Source organism: Tenrec ecaudatus, chromosome 1 (genome assembly GCF_050624435.1).
Source record: "Tenrec ecaudatus isolate mTenEca1 chromosome 1, mTenEca1.hap1, whole genome shotgun sequence".
NCBI lineage: Eukaryota > Metazoa > Chordata > Mammalia > Afrosoricida > Tenrecidae > Tenrec > Tenrec ecaudatus.
In genome coordinates, this window is record NC_134530.1 from 232,982,316 (window position 1) to 233,001,936 (window position 19,621).

The window sequence follows — 19,621 nt, forward strand, 5'->3', positions numbered from 1 at the left end:
CATCTTGAGTCTAGGATGACATCTTGAGTCATCTTGAGTGACAAACCCTTCTTGTCACATGTGTACCCCAGTCCCTCCCTTCCAATTACATGCACACCCCTAGCTCATCCTTTCCCTCTCTCACGTATTCCTATTGTGCAGCCTCTTCCTGTGACGTCTGTGGTTACCTGGAATTGGGGGGGGAGAAGGCTTGCACACCCCTAAGTATATATAGGCCTTGGTCAGAAATAAAGAGCAACCCTTTCTCCCTCTGGCTCTTCCGGCATGGACCTGGCTGTTGAGATCACGCCGTCCCAGAGGTGAGCATGTTACTGTAAAATGTGTCTGACTCCTTTATTATCTTCTCCCTCCTATCCTATCTTCTATGACTTTATTATGATCTTCATAGATTAGAACTGTACAATTGTTCCTACAGACCCTGTAATATTGTTAGAATCCATTGTGGCCTGGTCCAGAGGTTGAGTTACTATATTTTATCAGATTCAGAAACATTCTTGGCCTGGTCAAAAGTTGATTAACCATTATTCACCCGGTTCAGGTAGATAGACCCACATTAGCAAAAGTTCAAGGAAATTGTCCTATACATCAGAATGTCTGTTTATTAATGTTTTAAACTTGGGTATCTTAGAACGAACTGGAGGACGCATAGTAGCTCGCTTGTCTCACTAATAGACAAGAACCTTTGAAGTCAGGCAGTTGTTTGGTGTGTGAAGGATGGCTGGTTACATTCTCACCACATCACCCCAGGCAGGGATGTCAAGCAGGTCCATGTAGTGCAACACACACACACACTTACAAAGCCTTGCTTTTGAGCTTACACTTTGCAGGCTATCCAGAGAGGGAGGGAGCACTTTCCCAGGCAGCCAACACATCTGGGTCAACCTTGGTGATTAAAGTAGCCAGTTCACCAGCCTCACAAGAATTGTATGTCCGTGAATCTAGCAAGCATGACACACCTTGTAAAGGAAGGGCTTACGCGGAGAGCAAATGCTTTGAAATTGATGAGGGCAAATAATGTACAGAAGTGCTTTACACAATTGATATACGTATGGATTGTGATAAGAATTGTATGAGTCCCTAATAAAATGTTTAAAAAGAAACACACCGGTGAGTCTTGGTGGGCAGGCACATACACTCTGGTAGAGTCAGATTGAAACAGTCCCTGTCTGCTTCCACTTTGCATTTGCCATTAGGCTGATTCCCTCTTGTGGCAACCCCATACTTGTCGAGTTAAAGTGTGCTCTTTTGGGGTTCCCATGGCTTTTACTCAGAAGTCGACTGCCAGGGCTTTCTTGGAGTGTCTGATGGATTTGAAATTCAGTCTTTTATTTTATTTTTTCAAAAAAGAAAAGCTTGTAGTTAGTTCAAGGATCGTTTGTTGGCCTTTAGGCGTGTTTTCCAGTCCAGTCTGTTGGGGCACCACGCCCTGGCCCCAAAGTCCACTTTCAGCATTCCCTGGGGACCTTGCCACTCCATTCCCTTGCTGTTCTGCTGCACTCTCCCAGTGCTTTGCTTCGGTGTGGTGGGATCAGGTTGGGCACAATTCCCACACTGTGTCTCCGGTGCTGTCCCCTGCAGGGCATGGGTCAGTGCAGCCTTTTCTTTTTTAATTGGGAAACATGGTTTTATTTTCTATCTTTTTTCCCCCAAAACATTTTATGAGGAGCTAATTTAGCCATCATAACATTCCAGAGGTCAATCTCATCAAGCTGTCGTGTACAATGGACACCACAATGTTTCAAAACATTTTCTTCATTTTTCAACTCCTTCATTATCAGCTCCGCTTTCCTCCCCCACTTCCCTTACCGTACCCCCGGCAGCCCTTATTCTGGGTGAATGATAGGTTCATCATTCCTGGATTTCAGATGCTGAAAAACAGACAAATGCATAACAAAGATTCACGAAGGCTACCCCCAAGGATAAGATACATCAGAGATACCCCTCAACCTGGGGGGAAAAGACCCCCAGAAAATATGGAAAACCAGATCTAGCCTAAGTGTCGCAGAGGGGAGATCCAGTGGATGCATCGGGCGTTGAAACAGTGTGAAGTCCCCTGGAAGGTGCCCACTTCCGCCAGCTGGTAAGGAGAAATCACAGGGAGCATCAGTGTGAATAGCACGTGGCCTCTGTTTGAGTGCTCACAGAATTCACGTGACTGGAGTGGGGCAGGGGAGGGGTCGTGCGGCTGCTTTTCCTGGGCTTCCGCATCACAGAACTGAACTAGGGCCTGCCCTGAAGGCAGTCCACAGGCTGTACCACAGGAGAAGCGATGCAGCCTTATCAGGTCGGAGCCTGCTGTTGAGTTGTGTATTTAGAGAAATATCAGTAACTTCCTGTGAGGGCGATAAACCCCCTCTCCACCCTTCCTCTATTCTTGTGGATCTGTGGGATCAAGGCCCACTGGTTTTCTGTTTGCTTGTCTGGGTTTGTTAGTTTGTTTGTTTAAATCCACCACAGAACCTGGATCTCATTGCTTCTGCTGGAAGGTTTTGGCATTCTCCTCCTGCTCTGAGCATCTCGTCCTGCTCCGAGCTCAGGTGGGGGTGGTTTGGTGAGCCCCCTGCTGTCCCTCACAGTGAGCTTCTCACGACCCTGGCACCAGGGATGGAAACATAGTGTCTAAAATTAAAGCGACTTTCCATCCTGGAATTTTGAACTAACCTTTCAAACAACGCAAAGTATTAATCTGGGGAGCTGGATGCTCCGAAGAACACTTTCAGGACCCTCATGCCCGAAGTATATTGGACCTGAGAGGGAGATGATTATGTATATTTTGGATTGAAAAAGAGTTTTGTAAAGAAATGTCTGTTTCCCTGAGTTTGTGGTTTAATTGCCTGGCAGGGTGGGAAATCCCCACACAACAGCGTGGAACTGGGGCATGAAAAGCAGGAAGTGAAACGGATTTACGAAGCCCATAAATAAAAATGAAACTCGTTTCATTGTCCAAAGTGAGTGCAAAGGCACCATCTATCCCAATTCTGATAAATGGCAGAATGGGGCACACATAGGGGGAATTTCTTTCCATTTTCATAAGGCAAGATAACATGAATTTCAGGGGGAGGTGGGGGAGGGCTTCATTTTGCTGGACTTGACCATGGAGACTTGTTACCCATATCCCCGCTATGGCAGGGCGGCAGGGACAGGAGGCATCCCCAAACAAGTACAATGCCCTGCACATTCAATCAGCACCAAAGCAAGCATTTTCTTACAGAGGCAACAGCAATGAAGTCCAAAGTGGCAGTGGGCACTTCTGGGCTTTGGGTGGGTGGGGGAATGCCAACCTTTACTTGTAAGACACACGTAAGATATGAAAAAATAATAATGATTTATAAATCCTCAAGGGTTCATGAGGGAGGGGAGTGAGGGGAGAGGGGGAAAAGTGAGGAGCTGATACCAAGGGCTCAAGTACAAAGCAAATGTTTGGGGAATGATGAGGGCAACAAACGTACAAATGTGCTTGACACGATGGATGGATGGATGGATTATGATAAGAGTTGTATGAGGCCCCAATAAAATGATTAAATAAAAAAAGACCCACATGGGTATTCCACTGTTCCTTGAAGTCTATTTCTGCCTGTGGCAATGGGTCAGATGAGACTGAGGTGAATTCTGGAATGGCCGGCCATGCTAACAGCAGGCTAACGCTCGGGCAGTGCCACAGGCTCACGGGCGGACAGGGCGTTTGCGGTTGGTGCCACCTCAGCGTGGCCCTCACATTGGCCTACGTTTTTTTTCGTCTCTGGGATGTCAGTCTGACCGATCTAAATGTCTCCGGGCCTCTTTGCATCTCCGGGTTCCTGAATGGATCCCCCTCCTCTTTTCATGTCATATTTTGTAAAGAACACTTTACAAAAGTGAGTGTCTGAGCCCCTCCTTGGTCGGATGAAGTTGCTGAGTACTGTAAAAGGCTTAATGCCCCACTACTAATCAGAAGGTTGATGAGTGTACCCCAGAGGCGCATCGGAAAAAAGGCCTGGCAATGTCCTGCAGAAACCAGCCATTGAAAACCATAGGTGCACTGCTCTACTGGGTTACTGTGAGTCGGAGCTGACCCACTGACAACGGGTTTAGCTTTGGTGTTTTTACACTGTAGGAAGCCAATATCACCTCGGTATCTGCCTCCAATTATGGTTATTCTGTTATCATCTATTAGTCATTAAGATCTTACTTTCCATTTTGTTCATAAGTCACAGACATGCAAAGACTGAGCGTTCCTCTTGGAGTCCACGATGGTTAATGTGCTTGACCACTGACCAAAAGGTGGGAGGTTCCAGTATACCCAGAAGCCACCTGGGTTACCACTAGGCCTGGCAATCTACTTCTATTCTTGAAAGCCCTGTGGAATGTAGTGCGTCTCAGACCCACACGGGGTCACCGTAAGTCAGAGTCATGTCAGTAGCATCTGGTGGAAAGCTTTGAGAGTTCTCAAATAAAGATCCAACTGGGTATGCTGTATAAAAAGATACAAATCATGTGCAGTCGGCCAATTAATCATCTTAATGCCACTGAGGAGGATGGAAAGAATGACGGACTGGGTCATTTACCTTAATTCGAACAAGAGCTTTGTTGTCTGATTTCAAGCCACTTTTTTTTTCTCTTTATTTATTTATTTAAAAAAATTTTTTTAACAATTTATTAGGGGCTCATACAATTCTTATCACAGTTCATACATATACATACATCAATTGTATAAAGCACATCTGTACAGTCTTTGCCCTAATCATTTTTTTCTCCTCTTTTCTTTTTTTACATTTTATTAGGGACTCATACAACTCTTATCACCATCCATACATATACATACATCAATTGTATAAAGCACATCCATACATTCCCTGCCCCAATCATTCTCAAGGCATTTGCTCTCCACTTAAGCCCCTTGCATCAGGTCCTCTTTTTTTTTTCCCCTCCCTCCCCTTTCCCCCCTCCCTCATGTGCCCTTGGTAATTTATACCTCGTTATTTTGTCATATCTTTCCCTATCCGGAGTCTCCCTTCCCCCCTTCTCTGCTGTCCCTCTCCCAGGGAAGAGGTCACATGTGGATCCTTTTAATCAGTTCCCCCTTTCCAACCCACTCACCCTCCACTCTCCCAGCATCGTCCCTCACACCCTTGGTCCTGAAGGTATCATCCACCCTGGATTCCCTGTACCTCCAGCCCTCATATGTACCAGTGTACAGCCTCTGTCCTATCCAGGCAAGGTAGAATTCGAATCATGGTAGTTGGGGGGAGGAAGCATCCAGGATCTGGGGGAAAGCTGTGTTCTTCATTGGTACTACCTCGCACCCTAATTAACCCATCTCCTCTCCTAAACGCCTCTATGAGGGGATCTCCATTGGCCGACACTTGGGTCTTGGGTCTCCACTCTGCACTTCCCCCTTCATTTAATATGATATATATATATATATACATATATATACACATATATACACATACATACACACACTTATATCGTTGTTTTTTTTTTTGCATGATGCCTTATACCTGGTCCCTTGGCACCTCGTGATCACACTGGCTGGTGTGCTTCTTCCATGTGGGCTTTTTTGCTTCTGAGCTAGATGGCCGCTTGTTCACCTTCAAGCCTTTAAGACCCCAGACACTATCTCTTTTGATAGACGGGCACCATCAGCTTTCTTCACCACATTTGCGTATGCACCCATTTGTCTTCAGCGATCCTATCATGGAGGTGTGCAGTCAATGATATGATTTTTTGTTCTTTGATGCCTGGTAACTGATCCCTTTGGGACCACGTGATCACACAGGCTGGTGTGTTCTTCCATGTGGACTTTGTTGCTTCTGAGCTAGATGGCCGCTTGTTTATCTTCAAGCCTTTAAGACCCCAGTCACTATCTCTTTTGATAGCCGGGCACCATCAGCTTTCTTCACCACATTTACTTGTTCACCCTCAAGCCACTTATTTAACCTCTTTTGGATTCTATGTTTTTTTCCTGTCATTATATTTAGACACTTTTCCCCCCTAATGTTTGAAATCATCTGTCATATTTTTGGTGTCTGGTTACTTTGAGCATCCTACCAAAGTAGCTTATGGCTCAGGCTACCCCAGCGAGGCCTATCTTGACCACCTTATTGAAAACAATTTCTATTCATTACACTATTTTATTTCTTCCTAGCACTTGCAACAGCCAAAGTTGTCCTTTTTGCTTATTTATAAGTTAACGTGTCTTTTGTCTCTCTCTCCACCGTCCTTGGGCAGTATCATGAGAGTACACACTGAAAATTCACTCTGGGCACTAAAAGACCACATACTCAAACCATCTTCTCATCCATCGCTTTATCCATGTGGAGCGAGGGATGGGAACTGCGGGTCAGAAAGCGGATCCTCCCTTCTTTGTGTGAGGGCGCTTCCTGACACCTTGTTGTCCTCTGAGAAGAGGCTGCCCATCTCTGGGAGCTGAGGAAGTCGCCTTTACTTTCAAGTCCTTCAGCTTCAGGATGTGCACCCTTAGCAACTTATCCAACTTGGTTCTTTAAGAAATTTCCGGTGCAGATACAAGAGTTGAACTTTCCTGTTTGGTGGTCAGTCCTTGCGTCTTAAAGACTTTGTGAAGAAAGAGTGTCTTCCCTGGTGAGACATTAGCTGCTTAAAATCCCAACAAGAGGAACCTTGCTGTCATATAAAGGAAAATACACATCAAGGAAACGGGGAAGGAGTCTCATAGCAAATTGAGGTCCAACAAGCCGAAGTCAGTATTGACAGGGACAAGATAGGTGACCTCTGCCCTGCCTGCTAGGAATGAATCAAAGGTCCCTATGAAACAAGTTATGAACAAAGGACTTTGTGAGCATTGCCTTGGAAAACACCTTAACCTTGAAGTCAGGCCCTAGTGAAAATCCTGATGCAGGACTGTACTTGGGGAGAATCCTGGGACAGCTGATGTAGGACTACCCTCAGAGCCAATCCGGGAACACTCTGAGACCTTCTGACCCAGAGCAGCAGGCAGATAAAGCGGAGGGGAACCTGTTTCGCCTCCAGAGCGAAGTGTATCCTACCTATGCTTAAAGTGGGCCCCTCTCACTCCGTTTATTCCTTTTGAAATGAGTCTGTTCTTGACTAAAACTGTAGCTGAGTGGGGCTTATCTCTGGAAACGATCAAACCACACAGGTTTGCCGCTGGCTGGTTCCTGGGGGAGACAGCCCGGAATCTGTCTTCACAAGTACATGTACAGCCCTGCATCGGACCAGAGGAGCCTTATGTGTGTGGTCTGCATGACTTGCCCACGCAGAAAGGGTCCCTGTTGTGCAGGGGTGATAGAGCACTGAGCAGAGTCTTCCCCCAGCTCTGCTTCACTGTTCAGATTTGTACTCACCAGTGAACCCTCTGATTGAAAACTCAGCATCTTCTCCTAAGCTCATTGAGGAGGGAACAGGAGAACTCATTCCAGCTCTGAAAAGGGTGATCTGAACCCACCGCCAACAAATAACACCCATTGGCCCTTCTTTGCCTATCGGATGTGGAGTTTGTTAAGCATCAATGTCTCACTAAGAAAACCTCATGTCTGGGTTGTGAGGTTGGGGATCCGTCGCCGTTGCCATGTTGCCTTGAGGAGCTTGAGTATCCCTTTCCTTGGCCCCTCCTCCCGGGTACGTCACAGGTGCCTCCCCCATCCCAGCATATCCCCATCTATCAGACTGTGTGCTAGTTCGCTGGTGGGTTTTAAAGACTGTCTCTCTCCTCTGTCTTGCCTTAGGATAGACAATGGTTTTCGTGGAAGTAGGACAGAGTAGGAAGGATTATGCCAATCAACATGTTCACTAAGGAATAAAGGAAGAAACACAGGTCCTCTGAAATCCTGGCTGGGTAATTGTTCTGATTTGCTGGTCGAGGCTTGGATAACACCTCTCTGACCAATGGGTGCTCCCCCACACCACATCCTGCAAAAGGCAGAGGCAGAGAGAAACCCACTGTTAAAATCAGGCCAACCGCCTCTTTGAATAACTCTGACACAGCTGAGGGAAAAGCCCAGAAGGAAACAAATTTGAAAAGTTTACTTCAGGTTGAGAATTTCTAATTCCACCACTTTTGTGTGTGTGTTGTTGTTTGATAGACATGACAGCATCTCCTCATTATTATGGAAAATATAGGGTTGGTGGTAATTACTAGCTGAACATGAATGGGAGCAGAAGTGGGCATAGCCCACACTGGCCTTCCTTTGACAAGGTATAACTTTCTTCTGAATTTCTGTGTTAATTAATGCTTATTTAAAAACCACTTTAATTGGTAGTAAACACCTCAACTTTTTGTACTCATTAAAATGCAGCCATTGATGTGTGATGGATTTTTTTAAAGCTTAATTAACTTTCCTTCTGTATATATAACCTATAATAATGACAAACATATTGGGGGAAAATCACCCCTGCTTTCTCCCCCATCTCTGCACCCCTCATTTTTAAAGACATTTTTAGCCGTGAATGTCTCACTTTGTTAGGATCAGATGCTGTTAATTTGGCATTTTGGAGACAAGCAGGTGACAGAAAAGCAAAGCTTTTTGAGACATTGGTTATCACCAAATATTCCTATATCTGTAAAGGGGACCAGGCGGTTTTATTTATGGTAATGGCAATGTTTAAGGAAACTAACACCTCAAATGACTTAGAACATCAATTTTTAAAGATTTTCTTGGAAATTTTTCTTATACCTGTCTAGGAATTGAATAACTTGCCCTTCCGACTTCCATGAAGATATTTTGTTATTAAGAAAACTTAACCACTTTTGAGAAATTTGGGAAAACCAAATTCCTTAGAAGGCTAATACCCTATCCATTATGCAACTGTGGCAAGAAATAATTTTCTAGAAGCCCACTACCCTACCATACTGGTTTCAATTTTTTCATCATTTCCTTGCATGCCTCATCTGTATTGGTCATTGTTGTAATTATCTGTTGTTGTTTTTATTAGGTGTCATCAAGTCAGTTTCAGCCCCTGGTGACCTTATGCACAACAGAACAAAGCACTATCGAGCCTTGTGCGATCCTCGCAATTGTTCATATGCTTGGCCCATTGTGGCAACCGCTGTGTCAGTCCATCTCGTTGACTGCCTTCCTCTCTTTCGCTATCCCTCTACTTTACCAAGCCTGATGTTGTTCCCCAGGGACTGGTCTCTCCTGACAGTCTGTCCAAACTATGTGAGATGACGTCTTGCCATCCATGCCTCAAAAGAAGCACTCTGGCCACACTTAATTTTTTTTTCTTTTCAAAAATTTAAATCATTTTATTAGGGGCTCATACAGCTCTTATCACAATTCATAATACATCCATTCTGTTAAGCACATTTGTACATATGTTGCCATCATCATTTTCAAAACATTTTCTTTTTACTTGAGCCCTTGATATCAACTCATTTCCCCCCTCCCCACCCCTCCCTTCTAAGCCATTGATCATTTATAATTTTTTTCATGTCTTACACTGATCACTGTTTCCTTTCACCCACTTTTATGTTGTCCATCCCCCTGGGAGGGGCTTATATGTAGATCATTGTGATCATTTTTCCCTTTTTCCTCCCACCTTCCCCTTCCCCTCCTGGTATCGCTACTCTAATTATTGGTCCTGAGGGGTTTATCTGGAAAATGCTTCTTAATTAAGATTCTACATGATCCAGGTTCAGCCAGAACAGTTCCATCCCCAACTCTAAGGCAAGGGAAGTTTGATATTAAAACAGTAAGTTTGCTGTCACTTTGTTTATTCTCTTGTTTTACCAGACTTTAATTTCTGAAATCCAGAATAGCATGTTTATGGGAAGAAACTTGTGAATCTCATTTTAATGTCTGAGACTGTAAACAAATAGAGAAGTCAAACATAGTTATGCGAAGACAGAAAAGAAAGAGCCCCAAAGGGTTTGGTAATCAGGGACGACCTGGATTCTGGTGTCTTGACCTGAAAGTCATGGGCAAATCTGTTCTTGATCTGAGATTCTTAGGAAGGCTGTCTCCTTCATGATGCCACTTGCTTCAGAAGAATGCCGAGGAAATCTCAATTTTAGATCTCCTGCCAATAAGGAAGTTCAGAAAATGGGCATATAAGTATGATAACTTATGAATCCAGTTGGATTAATGCCTTGGAATTTCACTCACTATTCGTCATTAGTGCCTGATGAGACTCTTCCAAGGGCATATCTCATGCCACTGTCATCCCTCCATCACTCACTGCCATCGAGTTGGCTCACAGCAACCCTATAGGACAGGGGATAGCTGTTTCTTGTGGGTTTCCAAGACAGTAACACTTTGCAGAAAAAAGCTCGTCTTTCTCCTGAGGATCGCCTGGTGGTCTCAAACTACTGACCTTGCAGTTAGCAGCCCAAGGAGTAACCACCAGGGCTGCAAAGGCCATTAATGTGGTTGATAGCTGAAGTAGTTATGATATTTTCACATGGAGTTCTTAGTAACCCTGTGAGAAAGTTAGTTTATTGTGCCAGCCTGGCCGATAAACTCATGTGGGATTAACTGAAGGGCGGAGAGATGAGTGGCTCGGTGAACCTCGCCTTTCTTGTCTCTCACTTTTTGATCATCGGACCAGTGTGCGGCTGCCTTGCTTGTTCTGTGCCTCAGTTTCCAAGCTACACTACCTGTGGGACACCTAACCTATGGACTATGTCGCTGTAATTTGAGGTCCCTGTAAGACTTGGCTTGCCAGAGAATTTGAATGTACATCTCTGGAGCTGGGAACTGACGGTTGGTGACCTGGCTGACGGTTGGTGACTTGCCTTGCTCTTTGCTGCCTGTGCTGGGATAGCCTAGCTCTCTCTACAGAGGACTACCTGATGGCCCTCAAGACTTGAAGGACTGCTAGTGTCTCACAACTCTCTGACAGGAGTGAGTCGCACTGAGCCATTTGTACTGCTTTATAATTTAACAGTTCATTTCTTGTGATATATATCTATCTTTATAAATATAAAATTTTCAGCAATCTGGTTTTATCTCTCTAGAGAACCTTGTCTAACACACCCTGGAAGGTTGTGATTAGTGTCTAGGAGATCAGAAATGGCTTTGCTCTTTCCCAGTTTATAGGATCTGACTTTTGAGCAATCAATTTTGGTATGAAAGCTCTCAGGAAGAACTACTATGATATATTTATGCTATTTTATATCTATTCGTGGTCAACTTTGTATTTGATATCATTTTGGTAATTAATTAGTTGAGAGGGATTAAGGAGTCCTAGTGCACAGTGGGAAACATCCAGATGCTAAGTGAAAAGTTCACAGTCCAAATCCACCTCTATTCCACAGAGATTACTGTTCATTGGCAATTATTTTTAAGGATTCATAGAATACATGTTCCAAGCAGATTAATGAGTACCTCAGTTAACTCTAGCTTTTTCTTATGAGGAGATGGAAACACTTAACTAGATTATATAAATCTGACAATTTAAGATTAAAGCTATGAATACATTGTCTTGCGGTGGACTTTATCATCTCTTACAGTATAAGCCACTGTGAGGGGATATGGTCTAGTGAGAAGACTGTTCTTAAGAAGGGGCAGATGAAGAAAGGAAAGAGGGCCCTACGAAGGAGCTGGAGGGGGAGCAGGGGAAGGGGGAGGAGTAAACTGAGGTCCAAAGGGCCAGACGGAGGCCAGGGGGAGGTGATTGTTAGAGGAGAGGAGAATCCAGTTAAGTTTGGATTTTATATCATCCAGATTTTAATTAACTGTTTCTGAAGAATTCTTAGAATGTTCTTGTCTTCTAGTAGCCTTTTATGTCAACAAACATGCTGGCTGTTGAATATTTGGTATCTTTGAACTTGATTCTAAAGTGCCATATATATGGACTACCTTACTGATATCCAGTGTTGACAAGTGTGACCAGTAGGAATCTAAATGATTTTCGGTAAAGTTCTGTTCGGTCTTCAAATATTTGCTTCTCTTCAGACAAAGACTCAGAAGTCTATGAAATAGCTGCAATCAACCACATCCCATTGATGCAAACAAACAAAAGACCAGAAACCCTGAACACTCAGCGCTACGTACCCTTTTAGCTGGGCGAGCCCAGAGATGGGAACCAAACCAAATGAGAGGTTTTCACCCAAGTTAATGGAGGTGATGTTTCAAGACAAACGAGCGCTGAGCAATAGTCAGAGGCAGGGTTTATTCAGTTCCTCAGTCGGGCATTCCAAGAGGAGAGATGAGGGGTTCCCCACGTTCGTTTTCCTCATTAAAGCCTTCTGGACAGAGGAGCAGCAGGTCCAGGTAGTGATTTAAGGCAGGGCATCAAAAACTGCAGAAGATAATCAACCTGCCACAGAAGCCTTGAGTAGTAGTTACGTAATGTGGGGTCAGTTTGAGACTTGAGGGTGAAGGGGTGGAGTTTGGCCTGTCAATCAGGTCACAGCTTGATGACCTCACTTGGAGGTACTAAGGAGATAAATAGCTTGCTGGAGGCAGGACATACGCTGACTCTCTGGGAGACATTGTAGCTGACAAGACTCATGGTGCTGCACTAGAGCCCTGAGCTGGAGGAGCCTTGTGGAGACCCCTGCCAGCGCTGACATGCTTCTACTGCCACTGGATCCACAAGACTTCCCACCCACTGGCCTGTGATCTTCCTGCATTCGGCATCATTGCTTGTGTTTTGTGAGTCTGAAGAGGACTTTATAGACTGGTGTTGGACATATGGGCTAGTATCGGACTTATGGACTTGATCCGGACTGTGCTGGGATGTTTTCTCAATATTCAATTGCTCTTGTATATAAAGCTCTTTCTTGTACACATGATTGTCTATGAATTTGTTTCTTTAGTCTACCCAGACTAACACACCTTTATTCAGAATGTGGAGGGAAGGAGTGTTTGTTCTACCTTGGGGCAGAAGGACAGGGTTTTCACAACTTTCTAACAAGAAGAATCAAGTACAGCTCAACTAGTCTGGGAAATAGTCATAGATGGCTGTCCGAAGCTGGACCATTCGTGTAGCTGAACCGCCACTTGTTGGGCAATTCAGGTTGATCAAAAGCAGTGATGAGATTAAGTGAAGGTCATTGGAAAAGTTCAGGCCTTCGGAGTCTTTTATACAAGGGGAACTACTGCAGTGACTCATGCAGTGGGTGCAGGAGTGAGGAGAGAAAATGATTCTGCAAGGACGTCCTCTTCTCAAGGAATGTTTCTTTACAAAAATAGGGGGTGGGTTTCCTTCCCTCTCCTTGGTGCCTCATCTCTATCTTGTGTGCCCCACAAACCCACCTACCAGGGAGAAACAAAGTAATTACAACTAAACAACAAATAGGTGAGTTAAAGTTCCATGCAAAATCTTAAGTTTATACTCGGTTTCTCCTGGTAAAGACCAGTCTAGAAGCTACCAAAACTCTGGGAAGTCTAATACTGTGTTAGTCCGGGTAGACTAGAGAAACAAATCCAGGGAGATTCTCATGTGGGTAAGAGAGAATTTTATATAAAAGAGCAATTGTATATTGAGAAAACATCCCAGCCCAGTCCAGATCAAGTCCATAAGTCCAACATTAGCCCATATGTCCGATGCTAATCTATAAAGTCAGCTTCAGACTCATGAAACACATGCAATGACACCGAATGCAGGAAGATCACAGCCCAGTGGGTGGAAAATGTTGTGGATCCAGTGGCAATGGAAGCATATTCAGTGCTGGTGAAGGTCTCCACGTGGCTCCTCCAGCTTCATTGCTCTGGCTGCGTCAGAATGTCTCCCAGGGAGTGAGCGTGTGTCCCACCTCGCCTCCAAATGAGGTCATCAAGCTGTTACCTGATTACTCCACCTCTTCACTCTTCCCCCCACCCCCTTCACTCTTAATAACCTCGAATCAACAACAGACAAGTACCACAAATGCCTTCCTCAAAATCAAACACCACCACCAGCAAACTCACTGCCCTTGAGTGTGTTCTGATTCAGTGCGCTATGCAGGGTTTCCCAGGCGGTCAATCTTTACGGGTTAGACAGTGTCCTCTTTCTCCCGCACAGTGGCTGGTGGGTCTAGTTAGCAGGCCAACCCTAGCCCACCACGCTGTCAGGGCTCCTTAGGTTCCTCAAAGTCATGCAGGGTTATTGAAAGAATCTCTGTGCTTTTCTTCCTGGGATTTTAAATGAGCTTACTTGAGGACAGCCATATTACCAAGGGGTTTTATAAATAATTGAACAATAAGGTTCTGAATAGTGTTATAATAATCTTTTATTTAATTAATAATATATCAACCGAGAAATATAAAAATTAAACCTCCTCTCCATAGGGTTGTTATACTGAATGTTAATGGCCATTAACTGGGCTGATAGTTAGAAGGCATGTGAGGAGATGATTGAGCCAGTGCTTTCCTCACCCCGGGATGTACCCGGGATAATTGAAGTCTCTGAAGTTCAGATACACATTTGTTTTGCTTTAAAAAAATGTTCCACAATTTCAAATCATATACTTATATATTCATTACAGAGAGCTTGAAAAATGTAGAAACTCTCAAAGAGCAAATAAAAATCACCACAGCCCACCACTCAGTGATAATTATTTCTAATGCATTTATTTCCTCCTAGCCTGTGTTATGCATATTATGTATTATTATATAAAAGTGAGATTTTTTTCTGCAAAAAATTGTATCTTTTGGCTCACCTAACATTATATTGTAAGCATTTCCTTGTGCCAATAATCTTTCTTTGGTACTCATAATATCCTACCCTATGGGTGTTTCCGGTTGTTTTTTTCATTTGTTTTTGTTTTTCAATGATTCATCTTTTGCTGATCATTTAGACCATTTCCAATGTTTGCTGTTGCAAGTCAAGCTGCTGCCCTTTCAGGAACTTGTCCGTGGGGAACAGTCTGAAATTCTGGCAAAACTTTTATTAATGGATCAAAGTTGGGTTAAGTCTTCGGTTTAAGACTCTTACTACATACGAATATCTCAAATCAGATTTTACTTTGCCTGGTTGAGTGAATGGTCTGCTTTACTCAGTTTAACCGACCGCACTGGCAGTTAAGCAGGAGGGAGGGGTCACATGCAATAGGGGCGTGGTGAGGAGCCTGGGTGAAGACTGAGGCCATTAAATGGTGTCAGTGATTCTGGTGTTTCGCATGATCTCACTGGCACAATGTTTTAGAATACATTTCTGGGCGCAGTGCAGTGAATTACCCAATGTGATCCTCATAGACATAGTCTTGTGACGCTACTAAATAATTGCATTCGACTATACAAATAAAGTGCTTGTGATGCAATAATGGGATTGGGCAATCAATAACGCCACTAAAGTACATAAAATCCTTGTAGAAGGGAGCCTGTGCAAATATGTTTTGAGGGGAACATTTCTCGGCGATCGGTCAATTTTGACATCCTGGTAGTTGTTAAAAGAGTCAATCTTAAAGAGCATAAAGTGGACCTCGCTGTCATTCAAAAAGTCAGGAGTGAAGCACATCCTTTAGACCTGGGGTCCTTGTACTGAGAACCTTCAAGACCCAGGAGGCAGAGACAACTGTAAGGCTGGAGATAACTCGGGATGGTGAGAAGTAGTCCATTGGCAGGGAAATGGTAGCAGCAGGCGGGGGACACTCGTGTGACATGGTGGCATGTGCTTCGTGGCCCATGGCGTGAGGCAGCGGCAATGGGCATGCTAGCTCACAGAGTGAGAGAGCTGAGCGCCTTAAGCTGAGGCTTACTGGTGGACTGGGTTGCCTCTGGGTTGGAGCTCAAAATCTGTCATACCTTCCAGAATAGGGTAGCGGCCAGAATTAAAAGGCAACAAAGCCAGGCTGAGAGCACAGGGACCACGGGAGAGAGTGGAGGGTCTAGCAGCAGCAGTCAACAAGAAACTGTCTTGAAAGAACTGTATCTTGAGTTGTCTCTGTTACTTCCACATTGATCCTGTCAGTCCTGTGAGCATGAACATGGCTATTGAGCTCCATGTAGCCACTGCACCAAGTGACTGAACCCAGCAGAGAAGTAGCGAGTGCCATGAGACGGAGGGCTGGTGGCAGCACTGGTAACAAGGTGGGAGAGAGGCGTCGGCAGTTCCAAACCACCACTGTCTCCAAAGCAGAAAGTTGGGGCTTTCTATTCCCAGAAAGAGGTACGGTCTTGGAAACTCAGGGGAGGTTGGTTCTTCCCTGCCTGATAGGGTCATTATGAAACAGCATGGACATGATGGGAGTGAGTTGGGTTTGGGTTCGTCTCACAGGAATCAATTTTAGACTGGTGCTGATAGTGATTCTCTCTCGTCTTTTGGAAGTTAACGGAGGTCTGATGCTATGCCAGTCTTATTATAAAATACATGATTATGTAACGGCCCATTACTCTGTCTGTCCTTCTCTAATGAATCCCCTGCCTTCTCCATCCCTGTCCTTTTTCTGCACCACCTGCTTTGATTTTTTTCTTTTTTTTTTCTCCTGACCCTGACCTCACCTGCTTTGATTTTCCATCTACTTTTCCCAGCCTGAATCTGCAGAGTCTGGTCACCACCCTGAAGTCACACTGGGCTGAAGTCAGGCACAGGTATTTCCCCACAGCTGACAGATCTCATTCTCTGTGGTGTGAGTCAGGATAAGTGAGGTAATGCTACAGTAACAAATGGCACCAACCCCTCAGTACTGTTACCCAATATGCTTCTTTTTCACTCAGGCCGTTTTTCTTACAATGGGAAGACTGACTAATCCAGTCAGCTGTGCTTTTGTGGTAGCCTGATCATAAATATGGTTTCCGCACAATCATGATCTTGAATGGAAAGTGACAAGAGAAAATTGCGCACTGTCTCTAAAATGTTTTCCACTGAAAGTGGCACACAGTTATAGCCTTTTTGGTCAAAACTGGTTACAGAGCCCTAGCTAGTTGCCAAGGGTCAGGAAAATGTGATCCTGCATATGGCCCAAATGGAACAAGAACACCATGACCCGTAGTATCCAAAGAGAGATATTGAATTATGTTACAAAAACAATACTGTTAGAAACAGGAAGGGGGGAAGCGATCACAATGATCGACACATAACTCACCCCCACAACCCACCCCTTCCAGGGGGACGAACAGCAGAAACCATGGGTGAAGGGAGACAGAGGTTGGTTTAAGATATGAAAATAATAATTTATAATTTATCAAGGGGTCACCAGGGCCGGGGTGGGAGTGGGGAGACAGGAATAAAGAGCAGGTGATACCAAGGGCTCAATAGAAAGTAAATGCCTAGAAAATAATGATGGCAGCATATGTACAGACATGCTTGATACAATTGATGTGTGGATCGTGGTAAGAGCCGTAAGAACCCTCAATCAAATGGTCTTCTAATAAAAAAAGAGAAACACATCATTCCTCATTTGTGGAAGGAGCACTGGTAGTGACTTCTGATAGCACCTGTTATATAAGTTTGATTTATAAACAGGGTCCACTGTTTACAAATAGCCCTCTCTAAGTTGTAAGTCACATGGTGAAAATGATCAAATTAACCGCCATGTCCTAGTGGAACGGAAATGACCCTGAATCCTATGCATGCTTTCAGATCCAACTCAGACCATCACTTCCTGGTGTTGTCAATGGTGAAGGGGTGATAAGTAGGCTTTCATTTGTGTGTCACTCTTCTTGTTAGGGTGGGACCAGCTTGAAATACTGTGTTGAGAAGTCCTTGAACACAGCACTGAGGCTTAATGGGAAAGTGAGCAGCAGTTCATCCATTCAAAAGTTGACAGTATAAATGCCCTCTGACCCAGCAATTCATCCATTCAAAAGTTGATCGTATAAATGCCCTATGACCCAGCAATTCATCCATTCAAAAGCTGACAGTATAAATGCCCTATGACCCAGCAATTCATCCATTCAAAAGTTGATAGTATAAATGCCCTATGATCCAGCAATCCCACTATTAGGCATATATCCTAGAGAATTAAGGATGGTGAATGAATCGATATTTTCACACCCATGTTCAACACAACACTATTCACAGTAGGAAAAAGATGGAAACAATCTAAACATCCGTCCGCAGATGAATGAATATATAGACGATGGGACATACCATAGTGGAATTTTTAAAGAGTTAAAGAATAAGTTGGAATTGGTGAACCCCTTCACAATGTGGATAAGTCTGGAGGACATTAAGCTGAATGGAATAAGTCAGTCACAAAAGGATAAATATGGTATGAAACCACTATTATAAAAAAGTCTAGGAAAATGTCTTTGTACAAAAAGTAACATTCTTTGATCCTTACCAAAGGTGAGACAGTGGGAGGGCAAGCCACAACTGGAAGGTAGATACATATTGATTTGGGTGAAGGGGCAGTGTATACATACGGAGAGGCAGGTCAGGGAAAAATGACACAGCAAAGAAAAACACTTGGAGGGTACCAAGGTTAAAAGCAACAGAAGCAGATACGCTATCCTGCAATAATAATGCTCTCTGATTGGATGCTGAAAGAAGAGAGGAGTTGAAGCACTTACTGATTGAGAACAGTCTTCAGTGTGAATTAAAACTCAGTGTAAAGAAAGCCTTACAACTGGCCCAATAGACAAAATCGTGAGAAATAAGATCGAGGTTGGTGAGGATTCCATTTCTTCGATGCTCATGGGAGCCACAGTGAAGAAGCAAAAGGAGCGGTTGCACTGGTAAGTCTGCCACGGATGTCCTCTGGAAAGTGTTAGAGAGCAAAGAATTCACTGGGAGGACAAAGGTGCACCAGAAGCAAGACATGGGATTTTCTTTTTAAAATTTATTTATTTTTAATCATTTTACTGGGAGCTCATACAACTCTTATCACAATCCATACATCCATCCATAGTGTCAGACACATTTGTGCATTCGCTGCCATCATCATTCTCAAAACATTTGCTTTCTACTTGAGCCCTTAATATCAGCTCCTCATTTTCCTCCCTCCCTCCCAGCTCCCCACTTCCTTATGAACCCTTGATAATTTATAAATTATTATTGTTTTGTCATGTCTCACACTGTCTGACATCTCCCTTCACCCACTTTTCTGCTGTCCGTCTCCCAGGGAGGGGGTTATATGTAGATCCTTGTAATCGGTTCCCCCTTTCTACCCCACCTTCCCTCCACCCTCCTGGTGTCATTACTCTCACCACTGGTCCTGACGGGTTCATTTGTCCTGGAATCCCTGTGTTTCCAGTTCTTATCTGTACCAGTGTATATCCTCTGGTCTAACTGGATTTGTAAGGTAAAATTAGGATCATGATAGTGGGTGGAGTGGGGTGGAAGAATTAAAGAACTAGAGGGAAGTTATATGTTTCATAGTTGCTACACTTCACCTTGACTGGTTGGTTTGTCTCCTCCCTGTGACCCTTCTGTAAGAGGATGTCCAGTTGCCCACAGATGGGTCTTGGGTCTCCACTCTGCACTCCCCCTCATTCTCAATGATATGATTTTTTGTTCTTTGATGAATGATACCTGATCCTTTCGACACCTTGTGATCATACAGGCTGGTGTGCTTCTTTCATGTAGGCTTTGTTGCTTCTGAGCTAGATGGCTGATTGTTTACCTTCAAGCCTTTGAGACCCCAAGTACTATATCTTTTGATAGCTGGGCACCATCAGCTTTCTTCACCACATTTGCTTATGTACCCATTTTGTCTTCAGCGATCGTGTCAGGAAGGTGAACATCATGGAATGCCAGTTTAATGGAGCAAAGTGTTCTTGCGTTGAGGGAGTACTTGAGTGGATGCCCAATGTCCATCTGCTACCTTAATACT